Source organism: Homalodisca vitripennis, chromosome 7 (genome assembly GCF_021130785.1).
Source record: "Homalodisca vitripennis isolate AUS2020 chromosome 7, UT_GWSS_2.1, whole genome shotgun sequence".
NCBI lineage: Eukaryota > Metazoa > Arthropoda > Insecta > Hemiptera > Cicadellidae > Homalodisca > Homalodisca vitripennis.
The window spans coordinates 34,782,096-34,808,467 of NC_060213.1; the positions used below are offsets into that span (position 1 = coordinate 34,782,096).

Consider the following 26,372-nt stretch of genomic DNA (forward strand, 5'->3'; position numbering starts at 1 on the left):
ACGTACATTGTAATAGTATAACAAAATAATGACTAACATCCGTCATTGCTATGTTGCTTAACTTAACTACCAATGCTAAGAGCACGGTAAAAATATCTATATTCTGTGCTTGCTGCTGCAATGCTAAGACGTACATTGTAATAGTATAACAAAACAATGCCTAACATCCGTTATTTCTATGTTGCTTAACTTGACTACCAATGCAGCGGACACGGAATACTAAGATCTATATTCTGTGCTCGCTATTACAAAATCCGTAATTTATCCTTTGCACGGTGAAAAATATGACAATATTGCAACATAAATACAAGCATAAATACATAAAACATTTATATATTTCTTTAGAATTAGTTCAGGAGTTTTTCTTAGTTTTTTTAGTTTCTTACGTTACTATAAGCATTTGATATATCTCATAAAATTTTGAAAATGCCATTTAACCATGTTTGTTAGCAATTGTAGATGTATTGTTAGGCAAATTTAGTGTTAGGCACACTGAAAAGCAGAAATAGATAAAACCTTACTATAAAGTGTAATAATCAAACACAACTAAATAAATAAAACACTAATAACAGTTTCAAATATAATCAAATATAAATAACATAAAAATGCAAGATGTCTGTGAGATACATATTCAAGCTTTGAGAATGTCCGAGTGTTGTAAATGTTTGATAAAAAATATTGCAATAAATAAGTAAAAATAATAAATAATGATATAAACTATATATATGTTACACATAGTATTATATTATATTATTTACAGTATTAAAAGGACACTTATACTATGTAAGTTTCAAAGTTTTAGAATGACAAGGTAACTGTTTTACAATTGCTCAGTGATGCAAAGGATTTAAGAGATCTGGAACATAATCTCTTCCTGAAGTGATTAATACAAAACACATAATATAGGTTAAAAAAATAAACCGTATCAAAGAGATGTGACACGTCTAAATCAGCAATAACATGCTCTGTATCTACTCCATGTTCACTTAATTAAGCAAGCTTTAATTTATTATTTTATTATTAAATTAACTAAATACTACAGTTAACTACAACTGATCAGTTTCTGAATAGTAAATAACGGTCATCATGGCATAAACAAAATGGTGCTAAATTTTGAAATCGAATAGAATATTTTTATTGTTTATTTGCTTCTTGATTAAAGTTTAAAAATAAAATAGTGATCGGATATCACTAAGCTATAAAGATTAATAGCTTAAGATAAATAGATCCATTCTCAGACACAGATACAAACTTGTCAAATGTAGCAAATGAATTTACAATCGGGAAAGGGATCGAGTTAGAATTTGGTCTATTATAGTTTGCGGTCAGACAAACAGTTTGATACCAACATGACTTGGAAATGCAAAAATTGCGTTCTAATATTGTACTTTCTACCCTGTCATCAATTTACTGTGATAAAATCTGCAATTATGGATTTGGAATATTTATATTTTTATACATAATATCTCTATTGTCATTTTCTGACCAGAATAATACTTATTTTTCGTTTTCACTTGTTTATAACTGACAAAAGGCCATTCAATCTATTTCAAACCGTATTCAACATTTATATTTAACTTTTAGCCATCTTTATGGCGCAAAAACTTTACTCTAATTGTACCTACGTATCCCTGAAGCTAATATTAGTTAGCTGGGTTAAATCTATCTCATCCTTCTACACAAGTACAAGAATTTACATACCTATAAATCAGACATCGTCACCTGGAATGTGTACCAGAAGTTTCCTAGCGTAGGAATCTGCCAGAGATCAGCAGCTCCTAGATACTGAAATTATTTCTATGGTCGGGAGATCCCATAGCCAAGGAACTGCCAGAGGTCAGATCCTTCTACAGATCGAGAAATGCCAGAAGCCGGAGGATGTGTGAAGCTGGGATTGTCTAGAAGGTCTTCTGTATGAGATTTTTCAGTAGCTAGGAGCTTCCGAAGATTCGAAGTTGCCGGAGTCCAGAGGCTCTCGGAACCTTCAGAAAAACATAATTTCCTATGTGTCAGGATCTGTGAGTGTATAGGAGATCGTGGAGGTTGGAAAGTTAGAACGTAATTTACATATTATAATATTTCTTGAATTATATATTTTAATACCTGTAATTTTAAATATACTAGTGTCACGAACTGCAAAGAAAACTTCAGTTAATATTTTAGGCCGGTGAGCCAACTTCTATTTTTTATACTTGTTCACCGATTTTACAAAAGTTCTTTCCAAGACTGTTTAAAAGAAGAGTGCTCAAAAATTGTACCAATCTCTATTTTAGTTTAAGACCATTATATAACCAAGTAGTCATTTTAGAAACTGCAAATATATCTTATTCCAAAGTCTCATTAAACACGAGATTATAAGATGTAATGGTAATTGTTGCTACATTATATGGTTTTTGTTTCAGTGGTTACTGAGTGCTTTGTAGCTTTGATCGAAACTTTAAAAGTGGTGTCGAGCCACACAGATAATGATACACTTTATTTGTGGCCTCCGTAATGTATATTTATGAAAAATACTATAAATCGAGGTTTTGATGATTATTTCTTATATGCTAATAGTTACTGTTGAAATATTTGGAAGAGCTAGGATAGTATTTGTCTATACGAGGTAACATAATTATTGTTTCCTTTAACTATTTTTTATTACATAGTTTCTGAAATGTTGTTACCGCCACATTTGTTGCAAAATAATTATCTTTTAATTTAGTTTGGCAGAAATATGTCATTAAATTAAAAAAAAAAAAAAAAAAAGTGCCTGTATCAGTGTAGGATAGAAACGTAGAAGTTAATTCCCCAATCATTCAGATTTTCTTTAGTGGTGTGAGTAATAAATATTACAAACTGTAAATATGTTATTAAATAATGAATAATGATATATACATTTTATGTTACTATGGTCTTTAAATCAGAACAAATTATGATATTGTAAAGTTATAGCTCTAAAATGATGCATACATATATTATAGCCGGAACAAATTTGAAACAACGGGGAAAACTTTAATGAGCAGATCATAAACTTAGAGTGATCTCAACTTTTTCAATACCAGTAACTCTAACAATCACCTGGTCTGAAAGTTTCATATTTCTTCCCTTAAAATATGAAAAGTCTCAGCTAGTAGTTTATTTCTGACATACAACAACAAATGTTTGAATAATATGTTTAATATATTGAATAGATATTACTGGCCCTCCATCTTTCAGAAAACTTGATAATAAGTTACTCAAATTGTACATTGTAACAGTAATATTTTATTGTTTCTCTTATTTATTGTTTGCAATGTAAGCATTCCTTGTATATTGAAAATAAATTTATCCAAAATATAATAAAACCTAAAATAAACATACAATATTTCTAACCTACCTAAAATTAAAAAGCTAGTAAATATCGTTTATTCAAACTCCTCTCACAATCATCACGCATTGTCCTAGTGTGTGTAAAATAACGGTTCTTTAACAGGATTATATCAGGATTTGATTTAGTATTCGTTTCACAAACATATTCTAGTAACTATTTTCTTCATTATTTTGATACTGCACCAAACAGTCCAAACAATATCAAATATCTCTTCGTAACGATTAGTTTTCCTTTATATGCTTTAGCTTATAAAGGTTTACACCAGATTATAACTTATTCAAACAAACTGTTATCAATAAAAAATATGCAAGTGAAAAATACGACATGGTGGCTATTGTGGTAAACATTGATGGTGCTAAAATTCAAATATAGTATTTCGGTTTTTTTTGGTCCATGAATACTATTAGAAAAGGTTGGTACAGAGTTCTGAGACGCCCTGTAGAACTGCATTGTGATTTACTACTGTTGAGCTGCTAAATGTGGTATACAAGTGGGATAATTTACAACTATCCTATGTACGCTTAATAAATTGTTATTAAACCCATAAAACTATTGCCTATTATTGGTCCATTTGAAAATTAAAATCTCGTTGTATTCTTCTAGTTATTCCAGTTCCAGTTACGTAAAAGTAGTGGTTTCAGCCATACACAACGTAATATTGTTACTATATTGTAAAGTACTTACGGTGAAACTGAGATGCAAATCACGTTGTGTTCTTATCAGTTCCAGTTGCACAAAAGTAGCAGTTCCAGCCAGACACGTCGTAATATTGTTACTATGTTCTAGAGTACTGCCGCTACAAATGAGATGCAAACAACGTTGAGTTCTTGTCAGTTCCACTTGCACAAGAGTAGCGGTACCAATGAGACTTAATGTATCTCTGATATTGTTAGTATGTTGCAGTCCTTACAATATCTCTATTCATATTTTACACCTGGCGAATAACAAACTGGATGTTTTATTTATGAAATATAACCAAGTATCCTCTTTGAACATACTTTGAGGAAAATGTTACTATTAAATTAAAAAATTTTCATTCACAGTGCAATTTTCAAGCTAGTTTTTATTGCTTACTTTTCCTCAGATGGAATTAAATTCTATAACATGATTTAAAATAGAAAACACAGACCTTTGAATCATAAAATTTAGCAACACGAAGTATTGAGAATAAATTGAAATGGCGTTTACATGGAATGATCAATGCGTATTTATTTTAAATAGGAAATTAAAGGATAGAGTTGTATCTTTAATTTTAAATATGATGCAAATAATTTGCAAAATGCAATCATAATATTACAGGGTTAATTAATATAATGGAGTTTTATAATGATATTTATTTACATATTACACTTTTTTTATCCGTAAATAACTCTTTTTTTATTAAAAACTAAAATTTAAAATAGACTTTTTATTTGTATGCAACAAAATTAGCAGTTATTGATAAACAGCACTTTATACTTAATATTGTCTTCTAAGGCTGAATAAATTATTTCAGATTGAAAATACAAGTTTTATTAGAGCAACTCGCTGGCTGATATGTCCACTCACTTTACACTGCTGGCAGTTTGACGTGTAAGAAAAATTAAAAAGTTTAAAAATATGTTTTACAAATGTTTAAATTTCACTGCGTACACTTATTAAGTTTTATATTACACTGAAGAAAATTGTGTTTTAAAATTTCTTGATTTTTGCTTTGTATTTACCTACAAAACAACTCAGCAGTTTAATATTCAAATAAGAGTAACAATGACACAGTTATAAATAATTCAGGCAATTAAGCAAACAGTAAAAACGTATACACACACACACACACACATATATATATATATATATATATATATATATATATAAACTATTATCAAAGATATACAATACATATATAAAAATAATTACGTACATGAAAAAGTGCAATATATGTATAATTTAGTAAAAAACAACAAGGTATATTAATTGCTAAGAACTATGAAACACATTAGAAACTCTCATTACTTACTGATATTAATTTTGATTTTCTGCTAAATATGCCAATTTTAAGCTGTCATTTTTCATTTAAAGGTACAACATACTGTTCCCCAGGCTGCAATGTTTTGGTGCGACGTGTGCCGCTTCAAGGAGTTCCACTCTTATCTTAGCGGTAGGAGTCAGTGTGTGCAGGTTCAAGCAAATTTTCAAATCAAACTGTAGTTCATCAAGGAGTGCCTCAGGGATCTATTCTAGGCCCTATTATATTTTTTATTCACGCAAATGACATTCAGACATCAGTTATGATTTGAAAAATCTTTTAAGATGCCAATGATTAACAATATCACAATAATTCCTCATTGGGTTATCGGACTTATAACGAAATATCTACTATAATGATAGACGAGAATTACTTGAAGGATGCCAATTTTTTTGGGACACATCTCGACAATGTAATAACTTCAACGGTGTATAATGAAAATATTTCTGCGAGGATAACTACGTTGTATTCTCCGAAATCTTTCATATTTTTGCACATCCGATGTGCTAATAATGATATATTACGGATTGATATTCCATTTGTATGATGGTAGTACTCTGAGGGGTTACACAACATGTAGTTTTGAAAGCGAATAAGGATTACAAAAAAGATGTTTTAAAATTATTGCAAAATTCAAGTTTAGATTCGTGTATAAATGCCTTCAGGGGTTGGGAATATTGTTCCCTGCCTGATTTGTATTGGAAACTGCTCTGTACTGTCGATACAAAGTGCATTGATCTTTAAAAAGACGTATACGGGTATAAAACAAGAACCAGAGACTGTTTAAGGCCCAGCCTATATAGAACGGCAACTTTCGAACACCTGCTATAACAAGCTGGGGTTAGGTTAACAAATAGACACTAATATATAAATAAATCCAAAAATATTCCTATTTAGACTGATACAACACCTTATTAATTTGGCTTTTTACTAGATCGACGAACTCATGGATCACGTTTGGGAATCTTGGTACTTACATCATTTTTGTGACCCGAAGTGTACCTTACTTGTGAAGGTTAAGTGAGTGTCCAGAACTTAATTTTATTATAGGTATTATAAATGTTTGAATACAGTTGTATTAATTGTCAAGGAAAGAAACAATATTCCACTGCATTATAGTTATAGGGAATGATATGTTACTAAATAATTCCCTAATTAAGAAATTAAAGATATGTAATTAGTCAAAATAATAGTATTGTATTTACAGAGAGAAGATGATAACTGGCTTTATAATAATGACCAAAACAAAAACACGGTGGTCTATATCTTTTACAATACTAAAATAAATTATATTTTTAAATCAGCTGACCAGCTGACACTATATGAGCCCCCTAGGGAGACTGGAAGTCAGGGAGCAAGCCGTAAACGCACATTGCGACCAAATCTGGTAGCGCACTCTGGTGTTTGCGTTGTCCGGGTCTGCAGCAGGTGTACCGATGCTGGGTGCCGGTGTGTGGGGCGCTTCTTGGTTGAGGCTGTGGGGAAGGGTCAGGTTAGAATGTAAGCAGGCTTCACTCTGTCAATGCTTACTTTAGAGCTTCTATCTGCGATCTGGATGGTCATAGTTTTTGTCGTCACGGCTGAGCACTTTGTGAGGTCCGCTGTAGGGAGGTTGCAGGGCTCGACGCACAGTATCGTCACGTAAGAAAAACATGAGTGCATGTTGATAATTCCTGGAAGACAAATGTCTGAGGTTGCTGTGAGCTGAGCCAGAGACAGGTTGAAGGCGAGATGTTTGACGTTGCAGCCTGACAACAAGGTCAGAGATGTTCTTTCACTGCGTCCCAACCCCGGAGGGCTGGCAAGGAGTGAGTGATCCAGGTAGACGTAAGGGTTCTCCGTATACTAGTTCAGCAGAGAGGAGGTTGTTAAATCTTCTCTGTATACGTTTCGGCCGCTTTTAGATGACGGTGAAAACGTTTTGACCATACCATTGGCTTGTGGGTGATAACTGGTGGTCCGTTAGACGTTCAATCTTAAATGTAGAGGTGAGGACGTTTGAAAAGTCCAGATTCGAATTGACGACCTTGATCCGTTGTGATACGTTCTGGGCATCCAAAAACGGGATATCCAACAGTTCACCAAAGCTTCGGCGACTTTCCTCAGCAGTGATTTGCTGAAGTGGGTGAACTTCTGGCCATCTGGTAAAACCTGTCAATAACGGTCAAACAGTATCGGTACGGGCCAGCTGGTGGGAGTGGTCCAATTATGTCTACATGAATGTGACGAAAACGAGCAGATGGTGGATAGATTGTTCCAAGTGGACTGTGAACGTGGACTTGTCAGCTCTGCCAAAGTGCCAAGTTTCACGTTTCACAGAGGTGATCTTGATGTTGTTCGGATGTTTGTGAGAAAAATAAGTATGTCATCAATGTATGGGAAACAAAAATCAAGTCCTGAAACCACTTCGTCGATAAATATCTCTGAAATGGCTGTCCAGCATTTCTGAGTCCAAACCCCATGAAGGGAAATTCGAACAAACCGAAAGGTGTGGTTATGGCCGTCTTAGGGATGTCGTCAGGGTTTACTGGTATTTGGGTGTAAGCTTTTTACTAGATCAATGACCGAAAATGTTGTGCACCCACGAATTTGATGATTGAAGTCATGAATGTGACATACCGGATAGCTGTCAGGAATGGTTCTAGCGTTTAGAGCACGGTAGTCACCACACGGTCGCCAACCATCAGTCTTCTTAGGAACTAAGTGCAGAGGAGACGACCAAGGTCCATCAGAGCGTCGGGCAGTCCCTTCTTGGACCATACTATCGAATTCGGCTTTGGTGATTTTAAGGCGATCAGGTGCAAGACGGCGAGGTCGGCAAGAGATTGGAGGGCCAGGCGTCGTCTTGATGAAGTGTAAACGTATTATGCTTCACCTCACGAGGTGTTCCAGCCGGACGAGTGAGGGTAGGAAACTCAGCAAGCACAGCGTGGAATAGAGAGGACTCGGTGAGGGTCTTCACACTAGGAACAGAGGCATCAGAAGTTTGACATCTTACTGTTAAATTAGTTGTTGAGTCAATCAAGCGTTGATTGCGACAGTCAGGAAGAAGTCCGTAGTGAGCAAGAAAATCAGATCCAATGATGGGCATGGTGACATCAGCGATGATGAATTTCCATGCAAAGATGCGTCGCAAACATAGATTTAGACCAAAATTTCTAAAACCATAGGTATGAATTTGTGATGAGTTCGCTGCAAACCAAGTCGTAGTCCACGCGTTGTGGTCTGTTTTGTAGTAGGTGAGGTGGGGTAGCAGCAGAGATCAGAAACCAGTGTCTATGAGAAATTTAGTACCAGTAACCCGGTCACTGATGAGAAGGCGTCGTCCTCCAGTTGAGCAGCCAGTAGACGCCATTATTGACTGCTGTTGGAGTTTAAAGAAAATTTACATGGCTTGATACATTTATTAGCTTTTTTACCATATTTAAAATGATACCAACATATATCGGAGGAGCTAGATAATGATTTAGAACCATCCTGGCCGTGTAAGTCTGAGCGAGATCCAGGATGATGAGCTGAGAGTGCTGTCTCGATCTGAGAAATCCTATCCGTCAATTCCTTTATGACCAAGTTGAGTTCTGAGTCAATATTTACAGTTTTACGGTTGAGAGAACACACTGTAGATGGCAAAGTAAATACACTTACATTCGGAGTTGTGGTGCTCTTGAACTGTACTCAAAGGGATTGATGGGCTTACCTCAAATATCTTGTCAGCAACATGAGCTAGTTACTCTAGTGACTGTTCTTGAGGTTGTGCCTGCAGTATTGCTTGGACTTGGCATGGTAGGTGAGTGATCCATAGTTGACGAATAAGATCCTCATGTACTGGAGTGTTTACCGGAAAGTGATAGTAGATGACGAAGGAATTGAGATGGTTTACGAGATCCCATTTCTTCCTCCGTCGTCAGAATTTGTTTTTAGTCGTTGATTGGTACTGAGAGAGAGCCTTTGGATAAGTTCGGTTTTTGAGACGCGTGTAAGGGTTGGCGACAGGAGGAGCTTTAATTATATCCCTTACCTCATGAGCGTAGCGACCTTCTAGCTGACTTACAGCGTATGCAAATCTTGTATTCTCCTGTGTAACATGGACGATGGTAAACTGAGCTTCGACTTGTGCAAACCATAGTTCCACATCTTCGGGCCAAAAGGGTGGAAGTTTGACACTTACCCGATTGAAGACACGTTGGGGAGAGTCTGCAGTTTGTATATCAGTTTCCGCATGTTCATTGTCCTGGTTAGCAGGATGGTGAATCTCTTCAGCATTGTTTTCTTGCTGACCTTGAAGATGACGTTGCAGATCTTCAACTTGAGTCCGCAAAATGTCGTTTTGCCTTTGCAAATCTTCCATTGAATGTGAATAAAAAGCGGGTCTTGAATAATTTTGTCTTCTTTTTTGGGGTTCACCCAATATAGGGAATGATATGTTACTAAATAATTCCCTAATTAAGAAATTAAAGATATGTAATTAGTCAAAATAAATTAGTATTGTATTTACAGAGAGAAGACGATAACTGGCTTTATAATAATGACCAAAAACAAAACAGGTGGTCTATATCTTTTACAATACTACAAATAAATTATATTTTTAAATCAGCTGACCAGCTGACACTATATAGTAATGTCTAAACTTTACTACAATTTAATGACTTATAACTAAGAAAAAATTAAATAATGCCCAAAAGCTATCCATAGTTTATAGAGTATAGAGTTAATAGAACGGTTATATAATGGTTCATATAAGTAAATGTAAATAGTTGTCAATGTATTAATTTTCAATGTATATTTTAAAGACTTGGAGAAACATAACACCATTGAATGATTTTTTTATAAATATATACTTCCTAAGAATGTATAAATTAACAGTTTAAATTAATTAAGTAAAAATAATAAAAACGTATGACTAGTTGTCCAGTAATCAGTTTTGTCCTAGCTTAATGTTGTTCTCTGTAGAAAAAACCGCCGCTAGCACTAGATTTGCCCAGCAAAGCAAAATATATTTCTGTATGAGAAATGTAACGCGATACAGGTTTCAAGGAGTTTCCTGTACAAGTACAGCACTAAAGTGTAACCAAGCACGGGAACTTGCTCCTAGAGAACTCTGATATCCAACCTTGTTCAACTCCACACAAGAGATTAAACTTTGCTCTCTCACTCTCCTCTCGAACAGTCTTCTTGAAGACGATTCAAGAATGATATCTTGCTTCTGTAGACAAAACGTGTCTTGTTTATTTGTTCGCCTGCCACTGATAGTCGTGAAAGTTTCACCGTTAATATTTATCAGTTAATATAGCATCATGTAGAATAGGCATCCATTTTTAATTATAAGACTTCTCATGTGATGATATTCAAGAAGTACATTTATGTTAGTTGATTTATGCTATCTCATATAGTTGGAAAGTTAAAAGCATATAAAAATATTAATTAATTCTACATTCCCTAATAAATAGTATAAATAATACAGAATTTGAAAAGTCTCACTCGGAACTTTAAAATTCTATATTAGCTTCATTAGGATATACTTTTGTTATATTCACGCACTAAATTGTTGTCAAGGCATGTTAATTCACTATTTAATGATTCAAATCTTCAGTCATCAATAAAAAATGTCCTTTGTCTCCAAAGTCTATCACTGCATTTCAAAAGTTGACAGAATAGTAAAATTTACAGTTGAAACAGATGTGCAATCAGCTCTGCACTGTCACAAGCAGAACGCTCTCTTGGCTTCTACTCAAGAAAACTTTAAAAATCTAAACGACAGCATTTTTCTATTTGAAAAGAGGCGCAGGCAATTGTGAACTGTGTAAAAAAATGGCAACACTGTCTTCAGGAACACCCCTTCCAGCTCACGGCTGGTGAAAATCAGGTACTTTTATTATTAACAATAAAATAGCTGGAACAATTTAAAACGGAAAATATTTAACGTTAGCCTCTGGAATCGTCTTGTTTTAAATATGAAAATGCTTACCACTAAGAAAATAAATTGGGGTTGCTGACTGAAATTATAACTTGTGTGGTTCGATTCAAGGCTATCCTAATAATCACGAAAAACTCTAGAAGCTTTGCTACCTAGTTCCAAAGAAAATATACCTAGTACCTGCCCTATTATTTGGAAGAAGTTTGTCAAGAGTATGTGTTGGGCTGAAACCAAGGTTTTGCAGCTAAATACGTAATTTGATACAGGGAATCTACATTTGATGGATATAGGACTACCTATATCTCTTAAAACCGTCTTTACATCAATAGCCCAGTTCTCGGACACCATAACGCTACCTGTTGAACAATGACACAAAATGAAGCTGTGGATTATGTTATAATACATATGGATTATATTATAATACATGTGCATTATGTTATAATAGATGTGTATTATGTATTTAGGACCGTTACTCCTCTGTTCATTGTAGTCGCCTTCATTCAATATTAACGATTCATCGAATTGTTGTTTCAAATAAAAATACTTGTTGTTTACTGTTCAGTATTGAAACTGTACATTGATACTGTACTTTTGTGTCTAATAAAATCTATCTTTAAGAATTTTAATACTGGTTTCATTCATATCAATGAAATTCCATCATTAAACGTTCTTTGAGCCAAATTAATGCCTATTTTCTTTATTTAAAACTTCGTGTCACGTTATTATCAACATATAAACCTAATTACAACATGATTAAAGAATATTTTGATAGCATTAGTTAGTGCGACTAATAGGGCCAAAAAAAGTTATTAATCAATGAAACTTCAGCAATCAGTCAATAAAGCTCAACCACATACTATGATTTTGAAATCTAGAACAATAACATAAAGCCCAAGCCCTGTTGGCTGATGATATCATATTTAATTCTCCATACCTCTAGTACAGATGTGATTTACAACGCTGAAAATTCCATTAGACGACCGCATCCAAGTTGTAACCCAACTATTTGAATTTCTGCAGAACTAGTGTGGTCACTTGGGTTAAGTTGTCAAACTGAAAGGTCAATACAAACAAGTTTCACAAGTCTATCACGTCTGTGTATATGAAATAATAATGGGTTTGTGAGTATATAATAAATTAAGATGTTACTTCATTATGCATTTGTCATTTTATAATATACAAAAATTTGTATGTATTGTATTGCATAATTTATACGCATTTAATTCGGATAAATAATTACTTTTAATTATCTATTTTAAATTTTTTTCCGTAAATGGACATATAATGATATATTACATTATTAGAAAGGTCACATATTTCATCATATGAATATGTATCTCCATTGCTTAGTTCCCCCTTTATCTGACTGCACACGTATTTTGTATGAAAATTGAATAATTAAATATCTAATACATTAAATCCTATCAAATGTGGGCCAAATATTAATGATAACAAGGCCATTTGTGCCAAAAATAATATATTTTCTTTAATTTATAAAATAACGAATAATAAAACTTGTTTACTTTGTATATATCTCCAATTTTATCACAGAATTACAGAAATATATTTTAGTGATTTTATTACAAACCTAAGAATATCAAGGTTACCATAAATTATTTTACAATTTATTATTTGTTACGAACTTCGCAACGAAAATATTGCAGCCAAACCATTACAATTAGTGACAAAACGTGATACTTTTAAATATTTCACGAATGTAGAGTTATTTATAAATCACAATACACTTTAGGTTCGCAAATATGTTCTAAAGATATGCTCAAATATATATTTACTGAATTCAATGAATACAGAACGTCACATTGTGGTTTGTATGTAATCTGAAGAGAGTTGATCATGTTTCTGCTTACCAGGAAGCTATACATATGGTACCAATGGAAACAGTGTGTAGAGTACAGAATTTCTGTTTGGTGCATAAGGACCTTACATCTTCGTGAGAAGCTCTTATCTCGGGAGGAGTTCTCTCGGTGCACCACTCGGCAGAGTGGGAAGATGCAAGTCCCTAAGGTCTCGATATAGATAGGGAGAAAATTGTTTGTGTTTTGGCCCAAAACTGTACAACGACCTCCCCTATGACCTATTTCAATTAACCCTGTACTAAATTTCAAAAATTAATCGTACATGCTTGAATCGCAACTATATATATATACTATATATATATATATATATATATATATATATATATATATATATGTATGTTTTATATATAGTGTATATTTTGTCGTATTTTTTCGTGTTAAGTTAGTTTTGTCATTTATTTAATAAGATAATGAATGAGTTATTTTCAAAACCAAATGTATCTGAAAAATTGCTTGTTTATAATATATTTATTGTTTATGTAATTGTTACTACTTATTTAAATTGTATGATTATGCGGTAAATTATTCGTTAAGATTTATGAGAATTAAATAACTAAAAAAATGCTTAGTCACGATGGTAGGAACATTAAAATGATTTTTTAAAATAAATTCTAATAGTTTAGATTGAGTTTAGCGACAAAAACAGAGAACTTTGTCAATATCCTCCACAACAAGCAAGTTACATCAGTGTTATCTTCAGTTCGCTTTGTTCTTGTTGTCTTGGACTTGATATAAAGTTAGCAGTTCCTGTTAGATACGGTCTCAGTTAACTGATTAGTTTCTGTGTCACTGTCATAAAGTTTTCTGTACATAACATAACCAACCACTAGAGAAAATAATTATTCTTTTAGGTCTTCCGTAAATGTAAGATCATTAGTAAAGGTTTAATTTATTCAAATAAATATTCAAACAATTTCACTCTGTATATACAAATTTTAATGAAGAAATCATTCAATTCCTAATTCCATGGAAAAGTTAGTTAAGGATAAGATAATAAATCACTGAGTACAATAATTATAAAATAAAACATACATAAAAAATTAGATTTATTATCCATAATTTCCAATTAAATAACAAGGATGTAAAATACACGTATTTTTAAAACGGTATAATAAACACTATCGAGATAAGTGAAGGTCACTGGAGAGATAAGTGAAGGTCACTGGAGAATATTCAAAACTGTTGATTCATTTAAGAATATTTGGAATTTAAGTTTAACGAGCTGTGGTTTGAGGCAATGAAATCAGAGATTGAAACAGTTTTTAAGAATTGAAATAACTTGAGTTTCCGTGCAACGAGCGACTATGTTTGATTGAGTAACTCCTACAATTTTAAAAATACTTGAACTATTTTAGGGCAGTTTTGAATCCTATAATTGAAGTTCGTACATGTTTTAGTGTAAGCACACTTTATGTGATATGATGGAGTCCTATAATAATTTAAAATCGGAAGTAGGCATATTGAAGATGAATATTAATTTTCAGAGTTCATTTTTAAGAGATAAAAAGCTAAACAGAATTGCAACTGGTTCTTATATAAGAAGCGCTTAGCACTAGGAGTGCTTCTGGTTTGAATGACATATTTTACACGTCATAGTAGAGTTTGCCTTGTTGTTACGACAAAAAATATATACATGTCATTGTCTAATTACCTGAAAAGTCTAATTCTGTGAAAAAGTGTGTAGTTATTTTGCTATAGAATATTATCACAATATTTTAAGACATTCATGATAAATTTATTCAAATTGTTTTTAAAGTACAATCAAAATCCATTAATATCATAAAACTTTTATTTTCTCGGTAAAATCTAATTTTCACACGACATTGGAAAAAAAGAAAAAGAAACATACAGTACTTATAGAGATAACACCCTTTTAAATCTCTATGGGTGGTTAATCTTCCGGAAAATTACTTTGTCTGTTGAGAGAATAAGGCACATGTAAGTCTTGACGTAACTGGTATATAGATTGTTAAAGATGCAACGAAAAACTTGGATTGATTACAACTTCTTTTATTTCTGTCGGGTGCTAGAATACCTGGTGTATCGGTTTATTATAAAACTGTATGAGCATGTTATATATAATTATACAACGAAAGATTCAATCATAATGTACTTTACATCATTAGGTTATACGGTCTATGACTATAAAAAACCTGTTCACTTTTCACGAAACTGGTCACTGTGAGCAAGAAGTGACATCTGTTGTCCGAGGCTACTAAGAGTGGACGCTCTTGTGTTGTGAATTTTTCTCAGTTATTTGTTTCTGATAATTGCAAGGCGCAACTCTTGGCATGAGTTGTCTACTCGACATTTGGTAGTGCATTTGCTCACTTGAGGGAGAGTTTGTATTTTATTGTATCTAACATAGTGGAAATTAATATACTCCGTTGTAAAAACAAATCTCCATAACAGAATTTACATACTGCTGCTGCTATACATACTATTAAAAACTTCTACTGACACACAATTATTTTATATATCTTGATTATGAGTGCTTCGGCACTTGATGTAACGTTATAATATCATATAAACTTAAGAACTTCCCTACATATAACAATGAAGATATCCTTATTTTAAAAACTTAAAACTCAACGCATGAAGCATTTGTTTATTAAAAAAACATGTTTTTTGAAATGATTTTTTACGTAGGGGGAATGCATTTGCGCAAGGAGTGCGGGACTCCCTTGCGGACTACCCACTAAACTCCCTACGGGCCGCGGAGGACCCAGGCCGGAACCCTTTCGGATGACATCTTGCCTGGTCCGTGTGTCTTACGTCCCATTCAGGACAAAGCTACTTTGTTTCGGAAGCTAGGGGTCAGCCAGGCATCCGTCTTCACGCTTCTGATGAACGATCGCATGTAGTGGTGACTGCATTCCATGCGTCCTCACTTTGTAGTATCAGCTCCACGATGGTGTCTGCCGAAACATCGCCAACTGTGGTGGCGAGCGTTCGCCTGGACTCGGTGAAGCGCCCGCAAGCGAAGAAGGTGTGATGAACATCATTATCCTCAACCGGGCAGTAAGCACACCGAGACGACCTGAATTTTCCCACTCTGTAGAGGTACCTCCTAAAGTAACCGTGCCTCGTCAGGAACTGAGAAGGGTAGAAATCTATCTCCCCGTGGCCACGATCTATCCAGGGTTAAAGCTCTCGAATGAGACGGAAGTTACAGCGACCATCCGATCCTTCCGTCAAACTCCGCTGCCAAACCTACAGAGTGTCCATCCTGGCAGCAGCCAAAGCATCCTCTCTACCCCGCTCGGCAGCCTCCCGAAAGACGGTCTCTCTCTCAATGGCCAGCATATCAATAGGAATCACCCCAGCCACGACCACCACGGCCGAACGGGAAACGGTGCGGTAGGCGCAGTGCTGCTCTTCTCTGTTCCGATAACGGCCTTTGACTGTATCGCCTTAGCCTCATGACACCCGCCCAAACCTCCATATAGAAGGCAGATGAAGCATTTATTGTTATCTCTTTGAGTGAAATCATCTGTAGAATGTTCGAATTTTAACGCTGTAAAAAGTTTATTATTGGAGCTAGAATTAATAATGCAATAACACTAAAAAACTACCTAAGACATTTATGGATTTCTTGTATGTTGAACAAATATTCATTCTTTATTATTTTTAGAAGAGACGATAGCCTCATGGTCTAAGACGTCGGACTTTGGCTCTAAGTTAGAGATAGCGTAAGTTGAATTCCTGTATTTGAACTTTGCTTTTTTATCACTAATGTTAACCATGTACTTTACCGACATTCTGTTCGATAAGATTATCTCACAAGCCAAGTGGCCCATTAGGACAGGCAAAATAAGGCTGAAAGGGGATCGGTCTCTCCTCAAATAAAATAACAAACTGTTTGGACAAATTTTATTTTGTTATGGTTATAAATATTTTTGTACTTATAGATCTGTACTTAGTTTAGAAAACTGGAATTGAAGCAGATAATCTGCATTATACGACACGAATTAAAACACTAGGTTAAGGAATTCAAGTACTTATATAATTCTTTGAACAAGAGACGGTTTTGTGAGTTCAAATAATAACAAACAATACTATACCTAATGTAATGTCTCGAAGAATACACTACCGACCCTTCACTATGGTACCTCTGTGTACATTCACAAGTACTGTTGTAAAGCTGTAACGTACAGCATTGGAAATTCCATTAGTGACCAAGCCCGCAACCACGTCACAACCCGGCAGACGGAATCTCTCTGCTGTGGTCTCTCTTTGTCAAGGTCATCAAACTCAACTCAACGCTCGTTACAAACTGTTAAATATTTCAGAGAGTATAAATGAATATACAGGAACTAAAGTTATTGGACTTACGATCTACCAACGATCGTTACAATCAATTAAATATATTTTAGAGTGGATAGAAGGATATATTGTAACGAAAGCCATTGCACAAGCGATCTAAAATCAAAAATACTGTTACAGCTCAAGATTACCTATCACGACCCGTATTTTATCCCAGATTAAATAAAATATGTATTCCATTTCTGCAAAAGTATATATTTCCTGTGAAAACGTTGTACTTGACACTTTGGCAATCAATCAGCGCAAAGAGGGTATTAAACTCTGGAGTGGATGCGTTAACTAATACGATAGGTTATAAATTATATAGGTATGTGGTACATAATTAGGATAAAACAAAAACAACATTTAAGGTTACGTTAAAAATTTATCTTTATATCAAACCAACATATCCAACAAAATAAATTAATCACGTGTGTTTTTAACTTATTGACAAATGTTGTATGATATATTTCCACATTTATTTCTTTGCACATTGTTTTACTCTGCGGTTCTTTCGTTTCCACCATGTTTACTGAATATCCTTTGACAATTACTTGTAATGAACATTTTGATGCTCTTTGATTGTGAGACGATCGGATGATGATGTGAAACTTGTTCTGTAACAGTTTACACACCATCATACTAGCAAATCTTACGACCCGGGTGTAAAGACGGCCTGAAGATTAGTTGAATTTTGTTCTGTAGCTGTTTACACACCATCATACTAGTAAATCTTACGACCCGGGTGTAAGGCTACCTGAAGATTGGTTGAAGTTTGTTCTGTATCTGTTTACACGCCATCATACTAGCAAATCTTACGACCCGGGTATAAGGGTACCTGAAGATTAGTTGAAGTTTGTTCTGTAGCTGTTTACACGCCATCATACTAGCAAATCTTACGACCCGGGTGTAAGGCTACCTGAAGATTGGTTGAAGTTTGTTCTGTAGCTGTTTACACGCCATCATACTAGCAAATCTTACGACCCGGGTGTAAGGCTACCTGAAGATTGGTTGAAGTTTGTTCTGTAGCTGTTTACACGCCATCATACTAGCAAATCTTACGACCCGGGTATAAGGGTACCTGAAGATTAGTTGAAGTTTGTTCTGTAGCTGTTTACACGCCATCATACTAGCAAATCTTACGACCCGGGTGTAAGGCTACCTGAAGATTGGTTGAAGTTTGTTCTGTAGCTGTTTACACGCCATCATACTAGCAAATCTTACGACCCGGGTGTAAGGCTACCTGAAGATTGGTTGAAGTTTGTTCTGTAGCTGTTTACACGCCATCATACTAGCAAATCTTACGACCCGGGTGTAATGCTACCTGAAGATTGGTTGAAGTTTGTTCTGTAGCTGTTTACACGCCATCATACTAGCAAATCTTACGACCCTGGTGTAAGGCTGCCTGAAGATTGGTTAAAGTTTGTTCCGTAGCTGTTTATACACCATCATACTAGCAAATCTTACGACCCGGGTGTAAGGCTGCCTGAAGATTGGTTAAAGTTTGTTCCGTAGCTGTTTATACACCATCATACTAGCAAATCTTACGACCCGGGTGTAAGGCTACCTAAAGATTAGTTGAAGTTTGTTCTGTAGCTGTTTACACGCCATCATACTAGCAAATCTTACGACCCGGGTGTAATGCTACCTGAAGATTGGTTGAAGTTTGTTCTGTAGCTGTTTACACGCCATCATACTAGCAAATCTTACGACCTGGGTGTAAGGCTACCTGAAGATTGGTTGAATTTGGTTCTGTATCTGTTTACACGCCATCATACTAGCAAATCTTACGACCCGGGTGTAAGGCTACCTGAAGATTGGTTGAAGTTTGTTCTGTAGCTTTTTCCTCACCATCATACTAACAAATGTCAACTAGTCGTGTGGTCACTAACAAGATCTGCTCGTGAGACTACCTGTTGTTTGTGTTACGGTTGTACTTTAGTTCCTTGCTATTTCGATGTGGTACTAATATAGAAAATCTTCTAACGAACTATACATGTTAGTTATCTCTTTGAAGTCACGAGCTTGAGTTTTTTTTCTGCCGCTGTATAAATTATGTATGGAATATGAAAAATGATTATTTATTAATAATATTTACTTAAGTAATCGTTAACATACATACCACTGGAATTAAACTTCGGCAAAAGAACAGTTATTAGCCTTTAAACACTTTACCTTTATTAATGAAAATTATCAATTTTAATGAGTTCGATGTTGATACTGGACATCTCAGTTTTTCATATACATCTCAAAAAATATTATACGTATAATTTGGTAATGTAATAATACAGATTACATATGAATAATTTCTAGTTAATTTTATGTATACTAAAAATAACATTTTACACCCTTTTCCTTGTAATCTCTGAGGTTATATAATAACTTATACCCCACACAATTATATAATAAAGATTTTGTGATGGCCTGCTATGGAGATCATTCAAATTTAAAAATATAAATAAATAAATATCTGAAGTCGCACCATTTAAATGTTTTGTATGTAATAAATAGAGTATGGACGAAAGGTAATTTGAATTGTATAAGGACATGAACTGGTTTTTATTAAAAAGGATACTGGATTTTTCAAATAATTTTTCGCATCAAAAGGATTAAAAAGATTAAACGTACATTTTTTCTAATGATATATTTTTATAGCTTGGTAAACTTAAAATAGATTGTCAGTGATATCATACACATCATAGGTATAATATCACTATCATAACAAAAATATGATCATAATCATAAACCCAGGGAGAAACTTTAAGATTCTACATCTAGTTAAAAGTAACACTGGTTTAACAAATGTTTAGTTGTCTAACGGTTGGTTTTATGTGTCAGTACAAGAAAAATATGATCAGAAAAATTCTCATTTAAAACTTTTAACATTTTTCGTACCCTTCCATTTCAACCTTCACCAAACCTAGAAAGTCTGAAGATCAGTTTCTTGCTTTGGGAAAAAATCTCTATCGATTTCAAGAAAAATCCCATTATTGATAGTTACCTACATAATTATAGGGAAGATGATTTCCTTTCAAACAGGTCCAATAGTTTCAGCGATTAAAACTCAATTTCATTTGTGATATTAGTCGGATTATTCCTCGAGATACGAGACTTGAGAGTTTACCTCGATTATATCATTTTTTTGCTCTTCGGATAGTCATTTTTTTGCTTTTCGGTGTATAGCGTTATGAACACACTGATAGAACATTATCAATATATTCTTGTATTGTATCCTCTCAGCCATATGAGCGGTAAAGACTTTTATAAAAAATCTAACTAGTTGATTGCAAAACATATATTATGATTTTTCATTGTGGATTGAAAATGTCCTTTCTGTCAATATATTAACTTTATTTGTAATTAATTATTAGTTGGTCTTATACAAGCACTTAATCTAAACTTCTTCTTGATTTTCTCTAACCATCAAAAGTTTTCTCTCCAAACTGGATCACTAAGCACTTTTGTGTTCAAAAAATGTTTATTTCCTTATGTTTAACATAGGAACGATAAAAGTTTTGAGTATATATGATATTTTTAAATTAATTAGACTTTAAACACATAAACTAATGTTTAAAACTTTTATTTTTGTGAGGCCTTTCGATAGCAAGGCTATCTTCTTCAGACAGATCACAAAAACGACTTTTGTTTATTTATGTGTTTAGATGTAATTAACTTAACAGTAGTCAATATAAGCTCCACATTCAATAATTGTGATATTCATGAACCTTTGTCTTTCTATTTCCCTACTATAATAAATTATTTTTATTTAAAGATAAGTTTTCAATTTCTACGTTATTAGGAGCTTTTAATTATTTACTCTGCTTATACCATTTTTTCTAAAATCAAATTTGCTATTATTTCTACAACTCTTAGATTTCTTACCTCCTTTTTTACGATCTAAAAATGATTTTCCTCGCAAGTGAGGGTCTAGCTTTATTGCTATGTTTATTACTTTGAAACCGAACCTAATGACTGTCAAGCACAACAAAATCTTCTGCAGTATACATATGTAACATAATCTAGATTAAGAAAGTCTTAGGAGCTTATACATTTTTCATGGTAAGTTTATTTTTTGTATAATTGTAGTATAAGTATAGTGGTGATAATGCACGAGGCTTTAATAGTAACACAACTATAATATTTAGACTGGTAGTTGATTGAGATATTGATACAATTGATGAAATATGTAATATATAACCTTTAATGGATTGAAAATAAATATGTATTACGAATTAAATTTAATATTAGTTCAAGGTGAAGAATTGGTCTACGGTCTTTTTATCGAACACTTGTACAAAGACTCTATAGACGATGATGTGACTCGCTGTCAAGAAATGGCCAAGCACGTTTACCATTATGCTTCTAGCACTCTCATAGATACAATTCTCTCTTGTACACAAAATGTACCTAAAAACCTTACATCCCAACTAAGGATATAATAAAAGTATCTGATGATGTGCAAATAATATTTCAAGCTCCATCAAATAGTTATATATTTACCAAGTGTATCAATTCAAACCACCATTATTCGTCTAAAAAATTACAAATTTATTACAAAGTTGCACTTTAGTGCTAAAGTTTACTTGCATTCATAATGAAGCCGCAGAGTAAATACAATTCCCTTAGACACAATCCGTAAATGGAAATCATACCGAAATTGTTATCAAGAAGCAATCAGTATATACATTTCAAAATTAATCAATTTGGTAATTACCTGATGTACGTCTAACACAGACATAGAGTATGTATTCTAAACTACGTTATGTGCTTTGGAAAATTACATGCGAGTGAAAAACTTCATCAGAGATTAATTTTGAAGAGTCAAAGTTTTATAAACATTTTCATTTAAAAGCCACTATTTTATATTTACACGCATAAAAATACCAAATTTGATACTCACAATTTCCAAGGAAGGTAACTAGATAGGAAAATGATTCGTGTCTTACACAAATCAACATGTATAAATATTCCACATTGATTAGTTACATATTTATCGTATACTTGAACTAAATAACTAATTTTTCAACACTTATCACCGAATTCTTTGTTTTCTTTAGTAGATGTACGCAATCCATTAATATTTTAGTTTCAAAAACTATCCTGACTTTGAAATCTAACAGAATGATTTCCGTATTACATAAGATAATTTTAAAGGGCAAAAGAAAACATTGTGAACAGCGGTGAAGTTTACCCGAAAAAATACCTTAAAGGGGTTTAAATTTATTTAAGCAAGCTTACCTTTATTAAATTTAATTATTAACCAGCAAACACAATAAATATGATTCTGTAATGATATCTAATAAAACTTTTATTTACACAAATATTCTCCTCGGAATAACTGGTCTTGACTAGAGTAGCAGCTGAGCATCTGTGCACAATGCTTTGGATCGTGGGAACCCGAACTGTGCAAACCTGACGGCTACTGTCTTCAGATTTGGGGCCTGAAAGACAATTTTGTGCTAAAATAAACTCTTTTATTGCACCTTCTTCGAGAATTTATTTCCATTATACTTCTGTTCACTGGAACCCAGTTTTACTACAATATTTTTTGTCTAATATATCATTACTGAGAATCGGTTAAACTATCTTCAATGTTTTTAATTTGTAACATGTAAATCAAAATAAATAAATTGCATTGATTGAAAGACTATTAAGTTTCTTTGCATAAAAATCGGTTTGGTTTTATTATTATTTAAAACATTGTTTCAATTCTTGACTTGTCGTTTTTCATACACTGTTAGAGATACCTTTAGAGATAACACTCACTCAGCTAATAAACATGAGCAAATTTCGAAAAATTTAATTTGGGTATATTTGAAAAAATACTGAGGACATTTAACAAACTAAACAAACAATAGAATTCCAAAAATAGTACTTGGAGAAATCCATTTCACTTTCCAGCGATGACGTGAGAATTTTAAAACTTATCAAGACGAACGTGATGTTTTAAACTAGACTAGGCTGTAACTCCTAAACGAGAAAGCGAAACAATCATTAGCTAAGAATAAAAACGTTAAAGCCTTGCATTATGCCCAAAATTGTAAGAAAATATAAGTGTTCTATAAGACTTTTTATACTAGGTCAAAATATTGGAAAATAGTGACAAAAAGTTGAAACTCTGGCCGTTTTTGAAATACCAATGTATGCACGGTTAAAATATACACTGTAAATATCTAACGGCTCTCATATGAACGCTGAAAGCATTTCCCTTTTGTAATAGCTAACGAGGTAAAATACCGAAAACTCTCTCTCTGGATGAAACTACCTACTTTTTTCTGGGAAATTGTCTCCACCTTCATTGTCTCTAAAGTGTGTGTTCACATGGACCGCATATCTGAGTCTCCACAGCCACAACACATCGTGACCTATTTTGAGCAACACAAGGAATTTCTCATTAATTAAATCCCAATCTAAAATTCTCTGTGGGTCATAGTAGATACCACAGTCTTTCATTGTATGTTCTCGTCACTTTATTCCTCGTAATAAGTAGATGATACGTTAACTACCATTTTTATTCCTATTCTTGTGGCAAATATTTAAATTAAACTTATTTCAGTTTTAACTTTCTTTAAAATAACCCCCATATGTTTACACCAAACACTCTTAATCATCAGCAGAACTACCATCACAAGGGTAACATGGTCTACCCGATCCATAGATTGACACTTATTGATAAGGTCATGGCCTCTTCCAATCTTCATCTCTATAGTGGACTGCTTCACCACCTGAAAACATATTCAGCTTAAAATATTTTCTGTGCAATTTTTGCTATGATATAATAAGTGATCCTTAGTGACAATATTTGATTGTTTCATATGTGACCTATTTCATATGCAATTTTGTTATTGCTGAAATTAATTATTTCTGATTCTAATTCTGATTATATAACCGAAAAATGCTAGCTGAGCGAAAATCTTCTTGATTAATCTGGTTTGTATTTTTATTTCCAAACTAATCGACCAAATCCACACTTAGAAAGGAATATAATAGCGGTATGACAGAAGAATTTCAATTCTCGTTTTAGTTGTGTATGGCATGTTTTACACTAAGGTGTTCTTGTACCTTCAGATGAAATGTTAAATATTGTTTAAAATAACCTGAATTTTAATAAAGATTTTACCGCGAAATGCAAAAGACATCGCAAGAGTAAAATCCCTGTAACTGCAATGTGTAGCAAAAGCCAGAGACACATACAACAGTGTGCAATGTTGTAAACTGGGCTTTGATGATACAATCATAAAACCATATCAGCTCGTTGCGTATTATGCCCTCTGTAAAACCATTTTTATAATTTGCATCAAACATAAACACGCTCAGAGAATAATTACTTCCGCTTAGTATTTACGTAATAAAAGCGTAGCGCTAAATAATGTGGAAACTGCAGATTACTTCATCAGTTTGTCCTTTCAAATAGCTGACCACTTGCAAAGCTAAATGAGTAAAGTACCTTTACTTGTATGTTTGTTTATCTAACTGCGCAAATTTCGAATAGTCACCTTTGATATAGAAAGCACCAAGCGATGTAAAGAATATTTCTCTATACATAAATTGTCAAAAAGTAGACTCCATATAATATGAACCTACTTTTAAAGTTCTAACTGAGAGGAAATCTAGTAGTCTGTGCAAATCTGAATTGTATAAATCCAAAATCTAGTTTTTCTTGAAACCAATAGTGGAATTTAACCTGAGACAGACATCGAATGTCAGATAACTAGATAATAGTTTAGTTGTATACTGTTAGTCGGTGCTGATTTAATTTATATTTATTTACGTGCCAGATGGTTGGTATTAAATATATAAGTTTTTATTTGAAATTTTTTTCCATTTTGATACATCCTTCCTCATTTCGGCCTACACATAAAATACTACACTTCACGATCAATTCTCTTCTTAGGAAAAATGTCTGTACCAATTCCAAGAAAATCCAGGTGTTAAATTTATATAATGCACATTGGCACTAGGCTACAGGAACACAAGTTGGGACTAACCTCCTCCATGTGGTTTTCCTGATGTTTTATGCAAAATTCCAGGTCTTTAATTCATTTTATTATGATAAACATCGGTCAATTGTGAGTCTTGATTTCTGTGTGTCAGTTGAAGTGACTCTGGTGGTACCGAGACGCTAGCTAATGTTGAATGTAAATTATATTAAATAGGAAATTATATATATATATATATATGTTATTATTTCAGAACCCACCTTATTATACAAGTGTTGTTCTAAACACATGTAGCTAAAGATAAAACTCAATTCAATGAAATTATGGAAAGTCCTTTTGTATTGAAGCGTTATGGTAGATTTTGCCGTTGCAGCTTTTATGTTATACTGTGACGTTAAAAAGTTAAATAACATTGCTCTCACCTGTAAAAGTTCAGCAAAATGTCAGTTACATTGTGATCCCTTTAGTGCTCCATAAACTGGGCTTTGTTGATACAATCATAAAAGGATATCAGCTTTATTCCTTCTGACTCCAGGCGTCACCGAGTATTATACCAGTTTACTGTCCACACCTACTCTACTCCGAGGTTACATATTAAGGCCAGCTTTACAATGTGTTCTAATTATTCATTTTGGAATTATTTTATTTTTAAAGTGTAGTGTGGACAGTAAAATGTATACAAGGTGAAGAAATTTAGTCTACTCAAAATAAGTAAACCTATATAGTTTATTTTTCAGGTAGAAAAATTATTTATAAAGAGCCCAGGCACTGTCTTTATTAAGCTAAAAGGAAACAATATGCTCTTGGGAACCAGTGGAGAGCTTTGAAAATAACACTATACTGTCCAATAACAGTGAAAAATAATATAGGAAAACGATGATTGTACGTTATTTAACACATAGCTATGTTAGAAGTGAAAACATTTAGTCACTATTTCCTTTATAAAATTATATGTTTATCAACATTCTAAATAGTAGTGATG

At 33.5% G+C, this 26,372-nt stretch overlaps 1 long non-coding RNA gene across 1 annotated transcript; it reads right to left on the reverse strand.

Annotated features, from left to right (window-relative positions):
• Window positions 1–22,740: 22,740 nt before the first annotated feature.
• On the reverse strand, window positions 22,741–23,889 carry LOC124366521. Its single transcript, XR_006922821.1, has 2 exons — window positions 23,720–23,889; window positions 22,741–22,891 (listed from the first exon to the last, which is right to left on the reverse strand). It is a non-coding gene; the product is annotated as an uncharacterized LOC124366521 (long non-coding RNA).
• Window positions 23,890–26,372: the final 2,483 nt, after the last annotated feature.